This window comes from Onychostoma macrolepis, chromosome 16, assembly GCF_012432095.1.
Source record: "Onychostoma macrolepis isolate SWU-2019 chromosome 16, ASM1243209v1, whole genome shotgun sequence".
Taxonomy (NCBI): Eukaryota; Metazoa; Chordata; class Actinopteri; order Cypriniformes; family Cyprinidae; genus Onychostoma; species Onychostoma macrolepis.
In genome coordinates, this window is record NC_081170.1 from 4277014 (window position 1) to 4287911 (window position 10898).

The following is a 10898-nucleotide window of genomic DNA, read 5'->3' on the forward strand; positions in this document are numbered from 1 at the left end:
TTGTCCCCAGTCCGACCGGATGCGGCATGAAAAATTCACAGAGACGAAGAGCTGGAAGAAATCGACATTTCTCCCGCGACATTCACTTCAGGGAGAGCAAGGTGAGCAGAACTCACGCTTGTCATGGATGCACGCTCCTGACAAACATAAGTAGATGCTAATGGCGAATTCGTGACAGAGCAGAGTCCCACCACCATATGGCTAATTGCCACAACAATATCTTCAGTGTTATTAATCACGTTTTCATAGTGTGCCATGATAATTGGAATAATTAGAGCGAGAGCAGACACAGGCCTTGCTCTCTCACTGAGACCAGGCGAAGTGAGAGCTTCTCCACCTCCCCCTCCTTTATTTATACCTTCTTTATGGATTTTCTTCTACGTCCATATGTTGTGCTTTATCTGCTTCTATAGAAACTCTTATGTTCTGTCCCCTCCTCAACTCCGATGATTCGCTCATCTCATCTCCCGGCGTTGTGTAGGTTGTCCTCTGGAAAGCGTTGAGTATAATTAATGGATGACAGTCGTCTCAGGGTGGGGTCGGGCTCATAGGTAGCTAAATGAGGCCATCGCACGCCCCGCTGCTGATTACCAATGGCAAAAAGACGCTTAACTCGTCCCTTCAGTCAAAGTAAAGTAGTTCATACAAAAATGACAATTCTGGAATTATATCAATGTCATTCAAAACGCCATGTTGTTGTTTTTGGGGAGATTTTTTTGGAAATAAAAAATAAATCAGCATAAAAGTGCTTGTTCACATTATAGCTTAGTGTGTTGAACAGACTCAAATTTCTGTTGATATTCACTAAAAATGTTCTCCTCAGCTAAAATTCTTACATTTCATTTTTGAATCTGAATGTAGCTGGATTTTTTTCTATATAGTTTCAGCAGGGGAAAAGATTCATTTCCATTCTGCATTTTTTGTGTTTTATTTTATTGTATTTTATTTTATTATTATAAATATAAATTTTGACCATGTCTTTCAAGCTCTGAAATGGAGATTTAAAAAGCAAAATAAAAGTGCTTATGTAAAGAACTGAAGAAAATTTGGTTGATATTCTCAGAAAATCTTCCACTTAGCTGCAAATTATAAATCTGATTTTAGAGCTTCATCAGAGGGTAAGATTATTACTGATAGCACTATTATTTTATTTTAATATTTTTTTAATGATTATTTTAGGTCTCCTGTCGTTTTTATCTAGTTACTGCATAGTTTAACAATTTCTTTCAAGAAAAATGGCATATATTAATCTAAATTTTCACCATGTCAATCAAGCTCTAAATTTGATATTTCAAAAAAAAAAAAACATTAAAGTGCTTACAATATTATACTATACTAGGTACAGAAGAAATTTTGGTTGGTATTTACTGAAAATCTTCCCCTTCACTGCAACTCTCAAATCAATTTTTTTTTTTTTTTTTTTGTTACTGCTTAGTTTAACAATTTGGCATATATAAATATTTATTTTTTTAATTTAAAATACATTTTTAGAGCTTAAGCAGAGGGCACAGATTGTCTCTGTTATCACTATTATTTTGTTTTAATTATATTCTGATTTTAAATCTCTGCAGTTTTTTTTTTTTTCACATTACTGTAAAGTAAAACTGTAGCACCCCTTTTAAGAATAATGTCTTTTCAGTGTCTCACATTTTACCGAAAAATACACTGTTCAATAAATATCCAGTTCCTATGTTATGTTTTCTACAGTAACCCAAGGTGGTTAAAGGCCACTGCATTCTAATAATCACGGCCGCGTCGTTTCCAGCTGTTATATTCCTCCTGCAGGCGTACGTGATCTTTTTCCTGCAAACAAACGCTGCCCGGTTTGCGTTTCATCTTTAGCGTGCAATACTTTCACTAATATAATTTCTTCCTCAGAGAAACCAGCTGACACGTAAACAACAAGACCATCAAGGACAAAGTCAGACGCCTGGTTGCTTCCGTTGCTCAAGTGCTGAAAACAAGACGTTAGAGGTGGGCGGTATGACCAAAATCTTAAATCACGCTATGAGTAATTTTATATCGCACTAACAGTGGGATAAACAGTATAGCAAGCAATCTGTACACGCAGTTCACTTCCTACTTGATTTATGTAGTTTGCACTGATGGCATCAGGTTTTTTATGCCTGTTATCATCTCTCCATTGCTCTTATTTGCCACAATCCAGTCGGGCCTTGTGTTTTCATGGATGGCGGTTTGCTCTGACAGGTTATGTTTAGAGCTGAGTAAGTGGGCACTTGTGCGGCATAAGCAGAAAGCAGCGCTGCTTTAACAGCTGTCGGCGAGCACACGGCCTCTCCTCTCCTTCACACTTCCTCCGACAGTAATGCACCCGGAAACGGAGAAAAGCAGCTGCCTGTCTGACCATAAAGCCGGGAGCAGGGGCGTTAATTGTTTCCCCACTGAGAAAGAATTAGTTCAGGCCAACCACCAGCTCAAACTCCAGGGAGAAGCGAGATGGGTGGTGGGACGTTTTGGCAGAGCTGGAGAGGAGAGTGGGGGCAGGCCCAGCCGAAACTCGATTAGACCGTGTGGGGAAGGCGTGGAGATTTCGTTCCAGGATGTCCACACACATGCCCAATCCAATCTCAGGTTACTCCAACAACAACGGAAAGCAAGAAAGATAAATAACCAACCCAGACAAAGATAAAGAGGCTGTATAGGTGGTGAATGACTCCATATTATCTATTATAAAACAAAGTTCCAGCACTCAGATCTGTAAAGTAGCTGATATATGCAACCGTACAGCAGCTGCATTTCAATATTTTGGTGTAAACAGCCTGCAGTTAAACTCATAGAATATGGCGTAATTGTTTTTTGAGATCATTATTATTAATAAATGTAACCAATTATAGAATACTATTGCATTTTATCAGAGAAATATAATAAAAACTACAAGGAAATATGTTTTGGATAAAGAAAATGACATATATTTTAGATTTTTGCATTATGTCAGTATTTATATGACAAATAAACCCATTTCTTTTTACTATAATATCCAGATGTTTTGAGTTTGATGTTGATTCTCATTATTGCAATGCAGTTTTGTTATTTAATTTAACATTTCTGTATTTATTTAATTTTCTATTCATGTTACGTATTTATTTATTTATTTGTTTTGCAAATATATTATGTTCTTTCACTGATAGATAGATAGATAGATAGATAGAAGCATATTTTGGATTTTTTTGCATTATGCCATTATTTTCAAGACAAATAAACCCATTTTCCTCTCTAATTCTCATTACAGTAATATCCAGATGTTTTTCTTTTGAGTCCCCCCCCCCCTCATTATTGTCAGTGTCGATTCCCATTAGATTCTCATTACTCAGTTTTCTTATTTAATTTATTTAAAAATTCTAGATTTATTTTTGGTTTGTTTGTTTTTTGAATAATGTATCATGTTCCTGCATTATGGTAATAAGATCTGAAATTGTCATGAAAATAATATTGCACAGCAAAAAAAAAACCCAAACATGGTCCTTTAAAGACTTTTTCTTTTATGCACATATAATTTCTTATCTCTTCCTTTTGATTTTGGGCTGAAATATGACCCAGACATGCTCTTGACAGAATTTGTGTGTTATATCCTATCATTATCACTTGAGATTGTGTGTTACATTGATTCTTTTAGAGTTTGTGTCCTTTAAAATCATTTTATCAAGACATTATCACATGCACATTATGTATACTGTATATGTGAATAAATCATTTTCTCCACTTTTCAGATCACAGCTAATATTCAGGAGAGAAAACATATTCTCCCTTACTGGGGTCTCGGTGGGTGGTCAGGGAAAATGAGCAATGACAAAATGTGTCAGCTCTTGAGAGGCGCGTGATTGGCTCGTTCTCTGGAGGTGACGGTGAGGTGGCTCTTCATATTAGTTTGCTTTGCACTTAATGAGGCAGCGGGCCATGAAGGTCCAAGCACTCATAAATGATGTATTCATTAAATCAATGGTGCTTAATGATGACTGTAAAGACACAAGTGACCCGGCTTCTCCTGTTGGGCAGCCATTACCGTGGAGACTGCCAGCTGGGTGACATGGACGTTTCCACCATTTAGACTGTCAATGAGATGCTTAAGACTAATAAATTACTCCACTTCAGCTGTGTGGAGGTTTTTACGGGGCGGGTGGAGGAGGAGGAGGAGGAGGAGGGTGTCACCGGGTCTGCAGGTGGAACCATCGCATATTTTTAGTGCTAAATTATGAGTTTGAACACTTTTGAAGCCATTATTTAGTTAATTTCATTTCACTAACAAAATATCTGTCTATCTATCTATCTATCTATCTATCTATCTATCTATCTATCTATCTATCTATCTATCTATCTATCTATCTATCTATCTATCTATCTATCTATCTATCTATCTATTTGTCTATCTATCATCTTGTTCTATCTATCTAGCTATCTATCAATCTGTCTGTCTGTTTGTTTGTCTGTCTGTCTTATTCTATCTATCTATCTATCTATCTATCTATCTATCTATTCATCTATCTATCTATCTATCTATCTATCTATCTATCTATCTATCTATCTATCTATCTATCTATCTATCTATCTGTCTGTCTGTCTGTCTGTCTGTCTGTCTGTCTGTGTCTAATCCTGTTCTGTCTAGTCTAGATCTATCTATCATCTCGTTCTATACAATCTATCTATCTATCTATCTATCTATCTATCTATCTATCTATCTATCTATCTATCTATCTATCTATCTATCTATCTATCTATCTATCATCTTGTTCTATTTATCTATCTAGCTATCTATCCGTCTGTCTCTCTGTTTGTCTCATTTTATCTATCTATCCGTCTGTCTAATCCTGTTCTGTCTATTCTAGATCTATCTATCATCTCGTTCTATACTATCTTTCTATCTATCTATCTATCTATCTATCTATTCATCTATCTATCTATCTATCTATCTATCTATCTATCTATCTATCTATCTATTCATTCTATCTATCTATCTATCTATCTATCTATCTATCTATCATCTTGTTCTATTTATCTATCTATCATCTTGTTCTATTTATCTATCTATCTATCTATCTATCTATCTATCTATCTATCTATCTATCTATCTATCTATCTATCTATCTATCTATCTATCTATCTATCTATCTATCTATCTATCTATCTATCTATCTATCATCTTGTTCTATCTATCTGTCTAGCTATCTATCCATCTGTCTCTCTGTCTGTCTCATTCTATCTATCTATCTATCTATCTATCTATCTATCTATCTATCTATCTATCTATCTATCTATCTATCTATCTATCTATCTATCTATCTATCTATCTATCTATCTATCTATCTATCTATCTATCTATCTATCTATCTATCTATCTATCTCTCTGTCTCTCTGTCTCTCTGTCTGTCACATTCTATAGTCTATCTATCTTGACATTTTAAACTTTTCTTAATTCATTCAAATTTTTGTAATATTTCAAACAGATATTAGAGGTCAAGGAAACAGCAGGGCCTTTATGTCATGCCAGTTGGCCTGTTACCAGAGAGATTGCACCTGGGACGGTGGAGAAAACGACACCTGCTCTTAATTGTAAGTCTTTAATACAGACATTTTCGGATGCCATAATTCATACGATTGAAATCATTTGCGCTCAGTTAATTTTAGGGCATTTGCGCGTTCTTCTGCAATGTGTTACCTTTCCTCTTTCCTCTGGAGTCATCTCTCCCTGCGGATCCCAGCCGAGCACATTAGAGGTAAAATAACGCCTCTCTCCTCCTCTCTCTCGGCTTATGAGCGTCACCGAGCAGGTCTGCAGGCGTAATAACTAAGTTGTCAGAAGCGGTAAATAAGCAGACTGATATGTATTATCTCTGTAATGGCTCCAGGACTACATTTCACTGGTCTGATGCTGTCGTTAATCGTCAAGGATTTCGATTTGGTACAAATCCCAAAGGTGACACTAATGTATCCAAATATATTTGCAACAGATGTTAGTTTTTATTTTTAATGATGGAACAAGAGTTTAAGATTTTCATTATCATCAAACAGCAAGTTTTTAAATGAGGCCTTTGCCGGCAGTATAATGTGAGAAGTGTACCACCTACTGGTCACAAATTGCTTTTCAACACCATCATTAGGTTGCACCGTAGTATGTCAACATTAGTACAGTACACAAATAAGATGAAATCATCTTTGAAAGGAGCAAACTAATGGAATTATGTCATTTGTGTATAACCTGTGGTGTTTTGATTGAGGGAAGAGATTTACTTATAATGCATGGAATATTACACCGTTTGACTTAATGTATTTCTTATGATTTTCTTACTGTGATGCATCCTGATCTATGGAATGCTATTTATTTAATGCAGCACACCTTAAATCAGTGGTTCTCAGCTGGGTTTGCTTTGGACATCAACACAAAACTAACCATTTTACCAAGTGACGGATGCATTTGCAGTGAAAATGGTTTGATTGGATGCACTTGTTAAAGCTGATATGGCTGCTTATTTTGCTATCTTAAATGTGCATGATCAGTTGCACTTCATTATTCACATTTAGTGCTGTTGTCCACGACCCATTTTTTTGGATTGCAACCCTGTCTTTGAGAACCACTGCCTTAAATGAAAGCATCCTTTCTTTTGCTTGTATTTGATGTGTTTGTGACAGAGGTCTGTCCTCCTACGCTAAGCTTTAGTGTTCTTATAATAGAAGTTTTATGTCAAATTTATGTTAAAATAAAGTTTCGTGTAAAGATAAAGAGGGTCACAGGGGTCAAATAAAGGTTGCGTCCCAGTTTTCATACAGTCCTTCCTAAATAGTATGTGAGATTTGAATTTTTATTACATTATTATTACATCCCAAATTGTAGTTGTTGCAATAGTATGCTAAAAATACCTGGCAGATTTTAAAGTAGACCTAGCCATGTATGGTTTGGGGCTAATATTTCCCACAATCCCTCACACTACAGAAGAGGAAATTGTTGGACTCATTTGATGTGGTCTGTTATAGAAAAACGGTAAGGGATTTTTAATGTTTAAACCAAAAAGGGAAGTAATTTTATTTATTTATTTAATTTTTTAATATATAAAATCTATATTTGATTTTATCTGTGCAAACACGACAAGGTGCTCTGTTGAATCAAGATGCAATTTTATGATGTTTTAAACTGCCGTACCACTAGATTAATAATAAGTCATGATCAGCTTCTTTATTAATTCTTAATTATTTTATCTTGCCTATGGCACCAAGTCAAAGAAAAAAAAAACAGGTGCATGACGCCTCTGGAAGTGTGTGAATTGGGACGCATCCTTGGACTATTTTGAGATACGAGCAGAGCGTAACAATACAGCCCCCTCCTGTTTCCTCTCACTCTCAGACAGGACAATGAGACTTGTTTACTTTTTTTGAAATCAGGAAGTATAAGCATGTCTGCCTGTTCTTTATTCAAACACATTAAACATGTTAGACCTTGGATTCTAAGGCTGCATTTAAAAAAAAAATCAAAAATACAATAGAAATAGTTATATTTTAAAATATATTATTACAATTTAAAATAACATATTGTAAAATGTAATTTATTCCTGTGAGTCAATGCTTAATTTTCCAGTATCATTACTCCAGTCTTCAGTGTCACATGATCCTTCTAATATGCTGATTTGCTGCTCAAGAAACATTTCTGATTATTACCAATATTGAAAAGTACTTGCTGATACATGATACCATGATAAATTTTACTTTTCATGATTATTTGATAAATAGAAAGTTTAAAAGGACAGCATTTATTTAAAGTAAAAATAATTTGTAGCATTATAAATGTCTTTACTGTCACTTTTGATCAATTTAATGCATTTTTTAAATTATTTCCTTTTTTTTTTTTATCTTACTGACCCCAATTTTGATGAAGCTTTATTAATAAATCCATATTCTTACTATAGGGTTAGAGTTTGGTTTAGGGTTATCTGCATGTAATTATGCATAATTTACTGTTAATACTATAGTGCTTGTAACATGCAACAGGAACACTAAAATAAAGTGTTTCCAAACAGAAAATGCTAAGTGCTAAATGCTAAGTTGCATCTCTAGGCTTAGATTTGTGAATGAATCAATTCAGACTGGTTTTATGAACCAGCTGTTTCATTGAACTGTTGTTTTGATCTGTTTCAGATCTGAAGAGGACGAGAGGGCCGCAGGAACTCCGACAGGGGTTCATGAAGCCGGAGAGAGACGTGGAGGACTAAGTGATCACTTTATAAATGAAAGCAGATGCCTGGAATTATGAACTGTCGCTCCGCAGATGGAGGACGTCGTTGATGAAGCGCTTCCCGACCCCACTCATGATCACTCACTTCTGATGCCGTCACGCGTGTACCAACACACACAATCACGCTTGAGTGAACGGGTTAAACCTGCTCTCAGACACATGATTAGGGGCCCGTTCCCCCCGTTCCTTGCGATGCTTGGTATTTTGCGCCCGAGCATCACGTTTGATTGATCTGGTTGTTGTAGCGTCTGTGATTGATGGCGGTTGTGGCACGGCACAAGCCCGCCAGCACTTCTCCGAAAGCGAGCAAAGAAGGGCCTGTCAGTGTCATTGATCTTCTTATAAATGAAATGTTCCATTTCCCGCTGCATTTTATTGTTAAATGCAGTTCATTAGCGACAAAAGAGATTTATCACCGATGCTCTGTGTCGAGTGAATCACTGCGCTACAACAGCGCACGCATGGTAGGTCGAGCCAACCTGAGGGCAAAACCATCCATCTCATGTGGGTTCTGTCGCAGAGAACGATGCTGACCCAAAATATGCCATCTTGTCCTTAGTGTGTGTGAACTAACGCTATCAAACAGTTCAGAGATAAGAATCGAGCTGATCTTCTCTTAAGATGCGTGTGAACACTGGCAGTCAAAAGTTTGGACGCATCTATTCATTCTTGATTGACTGTTTTCCACATTTCAGAATAATATTACAGTCACCAAAACTATGAAACGACACAAAAGAAAGCATGGGAATCATATAGCAAACAAACTTTTTAAACTGATGAAAATGCTCTTATATTTGAGCTTATTAATGGTCTAGATATTCATCAACCAACTTCATGAGGATCCTGGGATGCTTTTAAACATTAGTGTAGGAGGAACACTTCTTTATGCTTTTCCTTCACAATTTATATTTGACTACAGCAATTTTTAGAAAGACATCAAAAGATCATAAGATATTTAGTCTAGTCTAGTGTGTCCAGATTTTGACTGCTAGTTTATATGATCTAGTGTTATTTTAGTATGACTTATTATGTATTATGTTATCTATTAATATTTTGAATTCGTTTTTATTTTTATATTTTCAGTTTTCTTTTAAATGTACTTAATTATTAATTGTCTTTATATATATATATATATATATATATATATATTTCTTTTTAGCTGTATTTTTGTTTTAGTAATTTTAGTACTTCAGTTTATGCTGTCTTGGCAACTGAAATAAAATAAAATGTGTGTTTTAATTAAAAAAAGCAAACTATTTTCATATTTAGTTTAAGTTTGAGTAATTATGTTATATGCTTTTGACATTTAATTTATTTTTTAATATTTACAATTACCTTTAATTTATTTGCTATTTTAGTCATTTTATTACTTAAACATATTTATTTCACTTTGTTGCCAAGGCCACCTGTCTAATTTTCTATTAAGTTTTTTTTTTAAGTTTCATATTTATATTTCTGTATATTTACAATTTTTAATAGTTTCAGTTTTAGTTAACAATGACACTGAAACATACAAATAAATTAGTTTAATTCATTAGAAAGTGTTTTTTATGCTTTCCAGTATTGACTAATTATAATTATTTTGTGATTATATTATTCTCTCACTTCATCTGGCACTTGATTTTTTGCACTTCATTTTTTCTTCTTTCACAGATACCTGCAAAGCTGCCAAAGGATGTGGTTAAATGAAGGCCATCATGCACTACCAAGGTATTGCCATCTAAAACCATTACTGTACATTGGTATCACATGTGTGGAATCTTTTCTGTAACTGTAAAGCTTTGCACTAGCTTTGCAGGCTAAGTGACTTTCTGCTTTGTGTTTCATCTTCAGTCTACAATATTTCCAATTATGCAATAATGCAATATTTCCATTCTTTCTCGAATGGTGAGCACAAAGCTGCACCTCTGTTTACTGCTGTTAAACATCTTTTGTGTGTGAGTGATTAGATGGCAAACTTTCTTCTCAATGAGATGAGGATTTGTCCTGAGCATCGCGTGAGATGCCTCTCCGACACACGTAAAAACAGTAACAGAGACAAATGATTCACTGACCACAGCCCAGGGTTGATTTACTGTTTGCACGAGACGACTTGCTGAGGTTTGATGATATATGTATTGTTGACAACCACACAAGTAATATTTCTGTTTTTTTCTTTTGCATTAATTTTAGCATAGTACTTAATTTGTCAGAAAAGTTTTTTCCACTATTTCTGCACTGATTTTGAGAGAAAATCTGCAGAATTAATTTAAAAGCACTCTTATTGGTCAGTGAAAGCATTGTCAGATCACCAAACTTGCTACATTAAATTTAGAGATAACTGGTGAAGTGGTCAGTGGCCAGAATAATAGGAATCCAGAAAAATCAGGGTATTTTAAAAGTGTAATTTCCAAGAACAAGAAAAAAAACAAAAACATTTAAAAAAATTATATAAATATATGAATATAATTTTTGGCTAGTTAGCTTAGTTCTAACATATTTCTTCCACTAGAAATGCTAAAATAAACTAAAACAAATAAAAATGAACAAATACTGTATAAACATTTTTAAAAATAATAAAAATAAGTGTTAACAGAAAATGTTAAAATAAATACAATTAAGAATAAAAAATAAAATAAAACTAAATATCAACAAAACTGTAACAGTATATCAGTGATACTAA

General features: G+C 34.6%; 1 long non-coding RNA gene across 5 annotated transcripts in view; it reads left to right on the plus strand.

Annotated features, from left to right (window-relative positions):
* The window catches only part of LOC131522626 (uncharacterized), a 124741-nt gene extending 115534 nt beyond the window's left edge, over positions 1-9207 (plus strand). For 3 of the 5 annotated variants that reach the window (XR_009266582.1, XR_009266578.1, XR_009266583.1), the window contains exons 12-14: positions 3729-3863; positions 5460-5565; positions 8140-9207. This is a non-coding gene — a long non-coding RNA (uncharacterized LOC131522626). The remainder of the gene's footprint in view (positions 1-3728; positions 3864-5459; positions 5566-8139) is intronic. The other 2 variants (XR_009266579.1, XR_009266580.1) reach the window with 2 other exon arrangements.
* Positions 9208-10898: the final 1691 nt, after the last annotated feature.